Source organism: Ceratotherium simum, chromosome 32, assembly GCF_057802395.1.
Source record: "Ceratotherium simum simum isolate JZ-2026a chromosome 32, ASM5780239v1, whole genome shotgun sequence".
Taxonomy (NCBI): Eukaryota; Metazoa; Chordata; class Mammalia; order Perissodactyla; family Rhinocerotidae; genus Ceratotherium; species Ceratotherium simum.
The window spans coordinates 30,427,288-30,441,309 of NC_141931.1; positions in this window are offsets into that span (position 1 = coordinate 30,427,288).

Below are 14,022 nucleotides of genomic sequence, written 5' to 3' on the forward strand. Positions count from 1 at the left end.
TGATCCTTAGGTGATTTATAAGAAACAAGGAGATATTGATTCCTCATTGTCTGAGTCATTTTGATGATTACATGGGGAACATAATAAAAGCATGTTCTAGGTACCAAACATTAGGTAAACACTTCAGAGCCACAATCTCTGTTCATCCAGAATTGTGCCTGGCACATGGTAGGTGATCAATAAACCTTAGTCTCCATCTTCTCCATGCAGACTTACGCATCATCATGTCCATGATCTCAGTTTACGTGGCCCGATGTAAGATCCAGCACTACCCCTTCTGCGGTTATGGCAGGCATCTCCCTGCTGTGTGCTACCCAGAAGAAAGTCATCCACCCTTTGTGCTCACAAAGCAATAAACATTAAAATGAATCATCATAATGGATATATGAAAGTTACTGTTATCCAGCAGTGGCTTTACTCAGGTGATAGAGGAAAATGTCCTCATTCAGTTGGGGTCATAAAGCGGGGAAGGGCCATTTCATTCTCTGCCTGAGTGCTTCACTGAAGCCTTCAGGTCCCACATTAACCCAGGCGTCTCAAAAGTGGGGTGCTCATACCCCAAAGCCCCATAAAATGGTGAGTTGGAATACAAGGAATAACTATTAGAACTTGTACCAACATGTGTTCTTAATCTGATTCATTTGTTAAATTTATGTTCCTATATATCTTTTATAATGCTTAAAATATAACAGAAGACTTTCACATCTATAATTAGCAAATCAACATATATTAACATCTTTGGATGTTTATTATTGAACACTTTTTACTGCTGGAGTCTGTCTCCCAAAAATGCCTAGAAACCTCTGCTTAGATTGTCACTAAAATTAGAGTTGCAACTGACACATAGCATTTACATGAACTGAGAAAAATTGTGTCACCCAATTTACAACAAACGTGTTTCACAAAAAAACAAATAAGAAAGTGGCTGGATTTAAGGACTATTTCAGAATTATAGGTAAGGCTGCTGCTTTCTTCCTTTCAGATAAGATATTCCTATGTCATGATCATGAGATGTGAAGGGCAGAGAGCAACACCCAAGTGAAAATTGTTCCTGAACCAAAGACGAATATTCAGAACATTATTTGCACTGTGGTTTGGAATGCCTCCTATCTCTGCTCTTCATTGAGAAGAGATCTTTGACTTCTCTGATAGTGCTCTGGAGTAGCCAAGGGTTGCTTATCCTTAGTCTTTAAAATATGTCATGATATGACACCAAAAGCACAGGCAACAAAAGTAAAAATCAACAAGTGGGACCACATCAAACTAAAAAGTTTCTGCACAGCAAAGGAAACCACCAACAAAATGAAAAGGCAACCTACTGAAAGGGAGAAAATATTTTCAAATTATATATTTGATAATGTGTTAATATCCAACCTATATAAGGAACTCAAACTCAATAGCAAAAAAACAAATAACTCTATTAAACAGTAGGCAAAGGACCTGAATAGATGTTTTTTCGAAAGAAAACATATCGATGGCCAACAAGTACATGAAAATGTGCTCAACATCACTAATCATCAGGCAAATGCAATTCAAAACCACAATGAGATATCACCTCACACCTGTTAGAATGGCTATTATCAAGACAAGAGATAACAAATGCTGGCAAGGATGTGGAGAAAAAGGGAACCCTCTGCTGATGGGAATATAAACAGCCATTATGAAAAACAGTAGGGAGGTTCATCAAAAAATTAAAAATAGAACTACCATACGATGTAGCAATCCCACTTCTGGGTATATATTTGAAGGAAATAAAATCCTTATCTCAAAGAGATATCTGCACTCCCATGTTCATTGCACCATTATTTACGACAGCTAAGACATGGAAACAACCTAAGTGTCTACTGATGGACGAACGAATAAAGAAAATGTGAATACAGAACATTATTCAGCCGTAAAAAAGAGGAAATCTTGCCACTGGAGACAACAGGGATGAACCCGGAGGAGATTATGCTAAGTGATATAAGCCAGACACAGAAAGACAAATACTGCATGATCCCACTTATATATAGAATCTAAAAAAGTCAAATTCATAGAAGCAGAGAGGAGAATGGCAGTTACCAGGGGCTGGGGTGTGGGAGAAATGGGGAGATATTGGTCAAAGGGAACAAACTTTCAGTTATAAGATGAATAAATTCTGGAGACCTAATGTACAACATGGTGATATGGTTAATATGATGTATTGTATACTTGAAATTTGCTAAGAAAGTAGATCTTAAGTGTTCTTCTTTTTTTTTTTTTTGTGAGGAAGATCAGCCCTGAGCTAACATCCGTGCCAATCCTCCTCTTTTTGCTGAGGAAGACCGGCTCTGAGCTAACATCCACTGCCAATCCTCCTCCTTTTTTCCCCCTAAAGCCCCAGTAGATAGTTGTATGTCGTAGTTGCACATCCTGCTACTTGCTGTATGTGGGACGCGGCCTCAACACGGCCAGAGAAGCGGTGAGTCTGTGCGCTCCCGGGATCCGAATCCAGGCCGCCAGCAGCGGAGCATGCACACTTAACCGCTAAGCCATGGGGCCGGCCCAGATCTTAAGTATTCTCACCACACACACAAAATGATAATTTTGTGTGGTCATGGACATGTTAAATAGCTTGATTGTGGCAATCATGTCACAATGTGTACATATATCAAACCATCAAGTGTACATCTTAAATATGTACAATTTTTATTTGTCAATTATACTTCAATAAACCTTAAAAAAAATATTTCTGAGACAAATGTTGAGCAGGATCATGGTATGTACCATAAGAAATGGTGTCCTCCCTCAATTTGTATCAAGACGCATATTTCTACCTAACTGTAGAGAAGTATTGATAGATTGAGTGTAATTATCAAAATGAGGAACTACACATTGGGGAAAAACAATGATGATTTACTGCTGGCCTTCTGAACAGTACAGGATGTCTCATACAGACAGTTAGATGTTGGTTTTATTAATTTGAAGATCTACACACAAACTAAGCAGATTGTTATTTTATCAGATCTCTACCAATTACTCCAATGCCCATTTTTAAGTGGGACATCAACCTTTTTATGTGTATTTTAATTACTACAATAACATAATAAAATTACTCACTTTTAATTTTTAATTCAATTAGTGAAAGTATAAAACGGATATCCTTAATAAGCACACATGGCCTAGATAAAGCTCCTCTGTTCTTATTGGTGGAGAGAGAGATGTGTAAGGTACCATTGCTAGTACAGTTATTGCTGTACTTCAACCACAGATTGCCATCTCAGATATCAATTGGTCACAGCAAACCAAGGAGTTCAAAGAAGAGCGAATTTTTCGCAGTGTATTTCACAATTATACAATATCCAAGAAGAAACCTTGCCAAGCATTAGAGACGAATAATGACTTTTAGTGGCACATTGCAACATTTGAAGTTTCAGACTGAGTCAAATTTCCATTCCAATTTTACACTATTGCCTTGTCTCATTATCTTTGATATTTAGACTTACATATTGGGAATTTCCTCAGAGGAAAATAAAATTATGATGGTGTTGTATTCTGCACATTAAAAGTAGAGTTGAGCTGTTTGTTGAAAGGGTGGTAGAGAGTATAATATGTCATAGCAAACATGAACAGGTGTCTATGCCCACTAACAGAAAATTAGCTCATAGAAAAAGCTCTCAAAAACAGGTCACAGCTATATTTAAAGAAAACCTAAGTTGATTATTAAATAAAGGTTTTTCACGTTACTTGTGATTGAATATTGAAAATGAATTTGAGCTTAGATAAGCTCTACAAATGGCAATATGTTTCCATCTTTAAGAGTAAAATCGAATTTTCTTTAATGATTTTAAGTAAAGTCATCCCCATGAAATAAGGATGTTCCCATGAGCATTTCATACATGTTACTTCTACATTTTTACACTAATTATAGAGTTATAAGGAAGTACCAAAATAAAATTTTGCATTTTTGCTTTTCCCTTGTTGTTTAAATTAGGATATAAAGTAAATACACATCGTCTTGGAAATTTTGAGCCTGATAAATGACCTTCTCCTCCACATCAGGGAGGCTTTACCTGCCCTGGAGTACATTCCCACACAGCTCAAGTCTCTTTCCACTGCCAGCGAGAACACGCGCCAATGCAGAGGTGGGGCCTCAGCTTTTGTCCCCAACTCCCATCTCCAAAACCATGGGCTTTGCTTTCTTCTTCTCAGCTCATACATGTCCTTCCTTTATTCTTGCCCACCTCAGCCGTGGGATTCTTCAGAGGCCTCAGTCTCTACTTCTCTCCTGCCGCCTGAATTCTAGAGTGTGTCTGGTTTGACTCAGCCTTGTGGCCTCCCTTTGATGATTGGCTCCTATTATTGTTCAGTGTTCCTGGGGATGGCTCGCTAAATTCACTGTCAGCTTTTGACGGGACTGGATTGCACCTAACATGGTTTTGATTCCCCATATGTCTAATGTATTAGTTTGCTGGGGCTGCCATAACAAAGAACCACGGATGGAGTGGCATAAACAACAGAAATTTATTGTCTCCGGTTCTGGGGGCCAGAAGCCTGAGATAAGGCGTTGGCAGGGTTGGTTCCTTCTGAGGTCTCTGAGGGAGAATCTCTTCCAGGCCTCTCTCCTGCTTCTGGTGGTTTCCTGGCAATCTCTGGCCTTCCTTGGCTTGTAGACGCATCATCCCAATCTCTGACTTCATTTTCACATGGCCTTCTTCCTCTTTGTGTGTGTCCGTGTCCTAATCTCCCCTTCTTATGGGGACACCAGTCATATTGGATTAGAGCCCCACGCTAATGACCTCATTTAAACTTAATTCCCACTGAAAAGACCCCACCTTCAAATACGATCACAGTCTCAGATAGTGAGATGAGAATTCATGTATGAATCTGATACAAGTCAACTCATTACACCTAGTATCGTCTGTGGGCCTAGGAGATGCCCCCAAATCCCGCAAATGACTGAATTGACACTCACAGGGCCCTCAGCCAACAGGCCGACATTTTAGGTAGCAAAACGGGGTAGGAAACATGTTTTGACAAGGCTCAAATTGTTTGAAAATCCTAGCTTGTTTGCAATGTTTTGTTTGTAAGGTTTGGGAGTTAACAACCCCTCTTTCTTGTTTCCCTGATGCCACCTCCCTCAGGATGACAAAAGCAGAAACCACGGCCTTTGCCTCACATTCATCCATTTGACTCAAAGGTGATGGGGGCATTCTTTGCTATGTTTTCACTTTTAAATCTCACAGTACAGCCTATGTTAACTGGCTGGGTGAGCAGACCCAACACCAGATTGAAGTCAGGAGAATTCCCTTCCACTTTTCATTCTTCCTCAAAGTCACCACATTAGGCAGAATCAAATCAAGTCTTTTTTTTTAAATCCCAATTTATTTTATCTAAGAGTTAATGAGTTCACCTGGGTTTAAGGAGATTTGTAATGGATTTTCAAATCCTTACTATTATTATTTTTATTATAATGTTGGATTATTAATATCAAGCTAAAAATGTCACTCAATATGCAAAATGAAGTGATAAGTACCATGTGGCTTTTAGAACGTCCATTATATATGCAGTCCATTATAAAAATCCTCTCGGGTTATATCCAGCTCTCAGAAGACCTGGGAAATAAGGTTTTAAAATCAAGGCACATGCAGGCCATTATAACAACTAAATTGGTACAACGTACTAAAATTCCAGCATAATAAGTGCTCCTTAGAGAATAGCAGCAAATTGTATTAATATTGTATTCCAAAAAAACGTGAAAAAATAGAAGACTCAGTTGAGATGGAAATGACAACTGCCCAGCGATATTCACGCAGAACTACACAGCGTCTGCACACGTTGCTCTAAATTGTCAGGCTGGAGGCGCTTGGTCCTTAAAGTGAGGGTCACCTGATGGCCATTCCCTGACATTCTTAACAAGTGGCAAAAGTGCTAAATCATCGTCTAGGGCTCTCCTTACAGTGCCAGGAAAATGACAGCAGGAGAGAAGACAGCAGGCTACAGTGAACACCAGTGGTCAGCGAGAAATCGGGGAGAGGACAAGAATCAGAAAACCTGGATTGGCTCCCTATGGGAGTAACGGAAGCCGAATGAATGTTCGATATCGCTGGAGGGAGTGTACAGAGTGGAGGCTGGGGCAGTATTGGCTCCGGAGATGGTGCAGATTACGCTCAGAGAGAATGTTGACAGCTGAGGTTGAGCATCTTAGGCAGAAGGAGGAAATTGCTGGACTTACTGTAAGTCCTGTGATGCTGTCATTTGCTTCAATTAGCTCCAGTGACAGGACACAGTTGAAGGAATAGAAAGTGATTTCTGACCCACTGTGCCCCGGAGTGCCCGTGCCTCCTGTCAATGTGGGGAATTTCCCAAGAAGTGAACATTGACGTCTACCAGCAGGTGTGGGAGTACGCTCCACGAGTGTAAGAAGAGTGTTGCAAAAATAAAATAAAATAAACACTGAGATAAAATAAGCATGGCTTTTTGCATTCAAAAGTGTGTTTCCTCTTGCAATAACATGAAGAAAGTCCTGTGTGTGTGTATCGTCTATCTATCCATGATCCAAAAATGTGCTTGTTTCGTTTTTACCTTAATTTTTTCATGGAATAACTAATACGGTCACACAGTTTAAAATGCAAAGGTCTTAATGAAAAGGAATTAGGAAATTCCCTTTTGGAAATGTTTTCAGGGTGAATTCATTACACAAGATGGTCAGGCTCGTGACTTTAGAATCACATTTCAATTTTTTGTTTGCGTATTTTGACCAGAATCAACATTCCCAAGGTTACTCACCAGCTACCACTCAGAATCATCCAGAAGTAATTAATTCACAGACCTGAAGGTTGGAAGGACTTTGAAGGACATCCACTGGGAGAATTCCAAACTGTTTTGAGCAATGAGCACATCCCTGGCCCAGGATTCAAATTTTCTGGAATGTTCTCAATAAGTGTGAAGATTCAGGCAAAAGCTGTCATGAGACTTATAAATTTAACCTTTGGCACAGTCAATCACTCCATTAATCCAATTAACTGTAACTGGCATTGTATTATCCACTGAATTACTGATTTTTTGGATGACTGTTTTGATTGCTCAAATAAAAGTAAAAAATACTCTGTGGCTTTTATATGCTAAGGAGAAATGAAGTGCCAAGACAATTATTCAGACAGTTCATACCAAAATAGGATTTTAACCTGAATTGTTTGCTTTACCATGGCTTACAATGGTGGAAAATTGTGGCAAATATCCACTTGAATTAATTTGTACAACTTTGCTCTTATCTGTGTGTAATGTGACGAATACAGCGGTTCCTTTGATTATACACATAACTTTGTCTTTCCTCTTTTCCGTGTTCAATGAAATCTCAACAAGGGGAAAAAAAATCATTCCTAAGGATCATTTGGAAATGTGTTTTAACCTAAGAGCAAGAAAACCTGAAAAAATACATATATAAACATTTTTAATCACAAAATCGGGTATTTATCTTAAGCGGCTTCTAGAAAGGCTAAATACAAATGTTTGATTTTTTAATGTCTTAAAAAAGACTCAATTACAGGCACTTACATACTATTATTTTTAATAAATTCAATATTATTTCTGCTATAAATTCTTGGAAAAACTAGGGAGAATTTGGCAGAGGAATTTTGTTCTTGCTATCTCAACTACATTAGATTTTGAAACTTTTCAAAGAACAGAAGATTATAAGTGACTTTAAAGGCTACTTTGATCTACAATGTCATGTTCCAGGTACTTTGGTGTTAGAACTGAGTTCAGATCCAGCCACCACTGCTTTCAGCATCACATTAAAAAGTTTCTGACCCTCTCGGAGCTTCATTTCATCCATTGGTAAAATGAGATTAACAGTACCTACCTTAACGCAAAGACTGGGTTAAATTAGGTAGTAAGATTAAATGGGGTAAGGGGATTAAATGAAAATGAGAAGAACTCCTATTTAGTGGAAGGATTAAATTAGATAATGAATGTGAAGTTCTTTGCCCATTGCCTGGCTTCATTCGCTGCTGAAAAAGGGAAAAATCACAAAATTTGACTGAAGGGAACTTTTGACCGAGTTGCAACATGGTGGAGTTGGAGATGTTGTGTCTTCTGACCAGCCACTTGGAGCAGCCAGGATGAGCTAGTTCTTACTGTGGTAACAAAGAACCCCATTTCAGGGGTTAAGCACAACAAAACTGTTTTCACTCTTTCCATGCCCAACACTAGCCATCTTAGTCATGTCTACCACTCTGAAGGACAGAGAAAGAGAAGGTAGGGAAACACATATTGGCTCCTAGAGCTTCTGCTGGAAGGGGCACATTTCACATTTTGTTGGTGAAGCAAGTTGCACGGCTACCCCTGACTTGCAGGAAGAAGGAAACATGGCCCTACTGTGTACAACGAGTGCTGGCACCAGTGAGTTCTTCATCACCTAGTCCCTCTGGCTATACAGACCTGGGCACCACCATGCCTCACCCCAGCTTCAGGCTATCTAGGGCTCCACAGACTCCTGATTCCCTATCTCTTACTCCCATTATTTCTCATCTCCTTCAAAACTCTAACAGTAATTCTATGCCCAGCCAGTGATGACTCTGGTGAGCGAGCGGATAGAAGGCCTCCAGACCGCAGTGTTCTACCTCTCAGCACCCTTACTCAGAAAGCACTGAAGGGACTGCGGGAGCACGGAGGTGCAGCACTCAGATCCACTGCAGCCGCCCGCCAACAGCCCAGCTCTGTGCACAAAAACCCATCCCCGTTCACACCATTCACACCGAGGCTGCCCCCTCTACTGGCTGCTCCCACCAGTGACTGAGTGGGGCAGGGGCACTAAGGCAGGCCTGTTCCCCAAGAAATGAGACTCCTTGAAGTGGGCCTTCAGCTCAAGAGCATCCAACAGACTTATCAGACTTTCCTGAGAAGTACACTGTGGACTAATAAGATTCACTCAATTTTCCTTCCTTCCCTCTCTCCTCCCTCCCTCCTCCCTTCCTTCTCTCTCTTCTTCCTTCAAGATTACACCTGTCTTACCACCTCACAACTTTCCCATCCCCTCCCAGTGCCCTCCCTATTTTCGCTCACAATTATTTCCTTTTCTGGGAACATGGTTCTTTGAGAACACAGACTAACACAGATATGCTCCACCAAACTGAGCAAATTAGCCAAGAACTGGGCAGCCTGAAATCCCAGAAATAGAGATAAAACACAAGAACAAGGTAAAGGGTATCCCCATGATGCAATGAGAGAAAATTCCAGAAACAGCTTCCACAGGAAGCCTAGGAAGGATCTAGTGCAGAATGGAGCAGGTGAGAAGGTTCTGTCTGGGAGAGATGTCTCAGGAAGATGAACAATGATAGAATCTTTCTTGTGTTAACAGTTCAAGAGAAGACTTAGCAACTAGATGAGAGTTTGGAGGTCAACTATTGATAAATATATAAAAAGCTAGGCAAAGTAGAAACAAACATAATTATTAACTGCAAAGAAAACAAGAAGTTGAGCAGAAAAGGAAAATTATACTGAAAGTGTAATTTTGGGAGAGATAGTGAGGGTGCATATTGGAGGAGCAGTAATTCCTGGTTTTCCACAGTGGGAATTCAAAAAGTAATTCGTACAATTGGAAAATCAAGAAATAACAATATCAGCATGATTTTTAGAGCTATGTTAGAAATTCCAAGAGGACAAGCTAAAAGATTTGAAAAAAATTTCCTCTAAGAAGAAGAAAATGTTGGAGACTAGGAAGTGCTGTTTTTTTCTGGTAGAACAATTTCTTTCTTGAAACTATTCGCACGTATAATTTTTATTAAATACAATTAATGTTAAAAATACCAAAAAAAAAAAAAGTAAGTCTTACATTAGATTGGAAGGCCTTGCTTCAAGCCCAGCTTCCTCACTCACTAGATCCCCTCTCAGTGATCCTCTGGCCCTTGGCATCCTCATCTTTCACTGGGATGGGGGTGGGGATGGATGGGGATGATGGTCATGCCCACCTCTGAGAATTGCATAAGCATTTAGTGAGGTGATGGTCATGCCTCCTCTGAGAACTGCATGAGCATTTAGTGAGGCGACGCATTGCGTGGAACACGATGAAACATGCAGAAAAGGTTATTTGTCACTCTGTATGCACCCGTCCACTTCTTGGTTATCAGTGCTCGAGTTCCTGCTTGGAAGAGCTCACGGAGTGTAGGGAGGCCTTCTGCTTGGTGGGTAGATCAAGGCTTCTGGAGCTTGACAGCCTAGGTTTCCATCCCTGACCCACCAGTTTCCAGTTCTGTGACCTTGGAGATTGACTTCACGTCTCTGTATCTGGTTATATTATCTATAAAGTGGGGAAAATAAAAGAACTCACTCTCACGTGGCTGTTGGGAGGAATGAAATGCCAAATGCATACAGCACAGCATCAGTGCCTGGCACAGAGTCAGCACCAACTACGTGCTGGCTATTTTTATTCTTTTGCTCTAGGACAGTAAAGTATGTCTTTCAATCATTGAAAGAACTTTCTGTTAATATATTTACACAGGACCTTTTAGAATATAGTCAGAGGAGACTTGTGACTGCGGTAACAGTGACCTCTCCCCTCAATTTCAGGAGTTTTCTGAGAGCATAAACACATTTAATTTCTCTGCCAGCCTCTGTTCAAAGAAGAAGAGCATTGGCTCTGGAATCAGGCTCCCTGGCATCAAATCTCAGCTCTACTCCTGACCAGAGACAGACCAACTTCGAGACATCAGGAAATTTCTTAATTTCTCTCTCACTCTGTGTCCTCGTCTGTAAACAAGAATAGGATAAGACTGTCTTGTAAGGCGACGGCGAGGATTAAATCTGAAATTGCACGTAAAGCACTTACTGTCATGCCTGGAACCCAGTAAGTTCTCAACAAATGTCAAATATTAATAATATTATTAGCATTCACATTATTGAAATATTTCCCTCCATTCAAGATCTTGATCAAGAGACACATTTTCTGTGAAGCTTTCTCCAAAAACCTGTATTGATTTCTGATTCTTTGAATGTTCACTTGCTTGAGATGTTTCATGGTCCCTATTATTCATTTATAGCCTGTGGTCATCAACGCACTGTTTCTTTATCTTAAATGTATTTGCCAGCATGGAATCTTCTCAAAGAAAAACCCAATAGCACACGGCGGTAAACAGAGTGTAGATACTAAGAAAGTATCATCTGTGGTTTTTTTTTTTTTTTTCTAATTGACAAGCCTTTTCCCATGCTGTACAATGGCAAATAACAAAAACAATAATAATAACTGGTGTTTGTGAGTGCTTGCTTTGTGCCTAGGCCCTCACAATCCTTGCAATTCATCCAGCAACAACACTGGAAGTTGGTGTGTGTATCAGTTATCTTTCTCTGCCCCAAAACTTAGTGGCTTAAACCAACTACGCCTGATTTTTTTGATGTATCTGTGTGTTTGTTGCTTAGACCTGCAGGTCTAGCCTGGGCTCATGCCTGCAGCTGCGTTTAGCTCACAGGTTGGCAAGGGATTGGGATCAGGAGGAACAGCTGGGAGCTGTGTCTCCCTTTCCAGATCTTTCCTGCCAAGCTTCTTCACAGAATGGAGGCTCCAGTGCACCATCCTCACCCCCTCGGACAAGCCTATATCACGCTTGTGGTGTTCTGATCGCTTGTTTCATATGTTCTGATGGCCTGTTGGCCAAAGAAAGTCTGGGCAAAGCTTAGATTCAGCGTGGAAGAGGAATTCATACAGAAGGAGTGATGCCCAGGGGCTGTTCCTGCAGATTCTACCCAAGGCATAAGCTCAGGTTTACAACAAGGACAGAGATTCCTGGGCGTTAAGTCTCTCGCCTGGGTCATCCAGCTAGTGGGTGATTGCAGTGGAATTTGAATCCAACATGACTCATTTCATTTTGTTCTTAGTTCTAGTAAAAAATCAAAACTAGTCAAAATCAATTTTTTTTTTCTGTTGGAATTTTGTTCGGGTAAAGTCAATAAAGCAAAGAGATAAACCCATGACGTGACTGTCCACGTGCTTCTCACATTACCTACGTGCAAGACAGTGTGGCGGGGGGTGTGGGCTTGCTGCCCAAAAGCCATTCAATGCACTTTGTTTCCTCCACTGTAGAGACTGGGAAGCTGATAGCAAGCCTCCTTTGCAGCTGGGCGGGACATGTGACAAGGTTCTGAGCTGGGAGAGGCAGGCAGGTTTTCCTGGGGGGACTATACTTTCCAAATATTAAAAAAATAAATAAAAAAATCTTCAGGAAAAAGCTTTGAATTCTTCTCCTTTTTATGTCTTTTTTTTTTTTACAATCTTTATTGAGTTGTAATTGATTTACAAAGAATTACACATATGTAACATGTACAATTTGATGAGTTTGGACATGTGCAAATCCCTGTGAAACCATCACCACCATCAAGGTGGTAGACATACCCATCACCTCCAAAAGTCTCCTCATGCCCCCACTTTTTTTGTGCTAAGAACACTTAACACAAGAGCTACTCTCTAAACAAGTTTTTGAGTGCACAATCCATTGTTGTTAACCATAGGCACAATCTTGGGCAGCAGATCCCTAGAACTCATTTATGTGCATAATTGAAACTCTATACTCATTGAACAACAATCTCCCCCCTTTTCCTAAACCTGAACATGGAGCGCCATGGAGGGGCAACAGGCATTCTAGAAGCATGAGAATGAAAACTACAAAGCGGCAAGGATGGATCTGAAATCACAGAAAGAACGTGCATTCTTGAAGGTGTTAGTAAGAAGCTGCCTTAGCCTTGAATCCTCCTCCCGGTACTTATTTTAATGTGAGCTAAACGTGGCCTCAATCCTGAACACCTCTATTCCCTGTGCTTTCTGTAACTTGCAGCTGAATGCAATCCTAACTGCCTTAGGACATGGAGAGTCATTTCAAAAGAGTGAAGTTGACGTTGCAGAAGTTTTTCAAGCAATTAACAAAATAAACAATCCAAGCAAAAACAAAAAAGTGTCAGCCATCTTTATCATTTTGCCAATGCCTATTTCATCTTGCTGAGGAAGGAGACACTTGCCAAAATGACTGAGATAATTAAGTCATTGCTTTCCTGGCCTCTGCTTCAGGAAACTGAGCCAATGGCAGCAGTTTGGGGTGGGGATCAGTCACCCTACCTGCCCAACTAGCTTGTGGTGGGCTTTATCACTCACATGTAATTTAATGAAATGGTGGCAGAATTGTTTTAAAAAATATATTTGAAAAGTTCAGATAGAAACAAATAATATCATGGATAATAAATTTCTGAACATTAGTGTGGAATAAGCAAAATGTCCCGAATACCTAGCCTGAACTAAAAATGATTTTTACAATGTGGTAGAAAAGTAAGTCATGATTCAATGCCTACATCAATCATGTTAAATTAAGCACGAGGTCATTTTAGGTTAGAAATGCAAATGAGAACTCCTTTTGGATTATTTTAACCCGTAAGTACTCTTTCTATAAGAACAATTAAAGAGTGTTAATGCCGAAAATTAAAAAGTGTTAAAAGTTAAAAAGTGTTAAAAAGTGTTAAGCTTCAGTTCACATGGCTGTATTTTCTGATCAAGTCTAGTGTATTGCCATTAATTGAAAATCCTGCTTTCACATTAAATTGTGTGGTCTGGGGTGGAAAGTTCAGCTCCTTTCTTTTAAATTTATTTTATCCAGAGTGAAAAAAGGAACACCGCTAGGGCACAAAGAAATCATTTCTGGTTCGCTGGATTTTTTCCTTTTTTAACAAAGAAAAGATTAAATAATTAAAAAGAAAGAGCACAATATGAAGCACCCTGGTCAAGTATCAGAGAATTTAATGGGATTTTAATTTTATTGATAAAACACTCTCCATTCAAAGAGAATTAAAGTGAGCCTTTTGTGGAATTGGGAGTCCAGTGCTCCATTTTATCTTTATATGCAAGTTGAAGTGCAGAACTTAGGTAGCTATCTGGATCCTTCCAGGAGAAAATAAACAACACTCTTATATCTCCAAATAGCCAAAATTTCAGGCAGAACTATCTCAATATTTCTTTGCCACGCCTGAAACCAAAGCAAAATCAAAAAATTTCAGCCTATCAGCTGCTACTTGGTTAATAATCTCTCA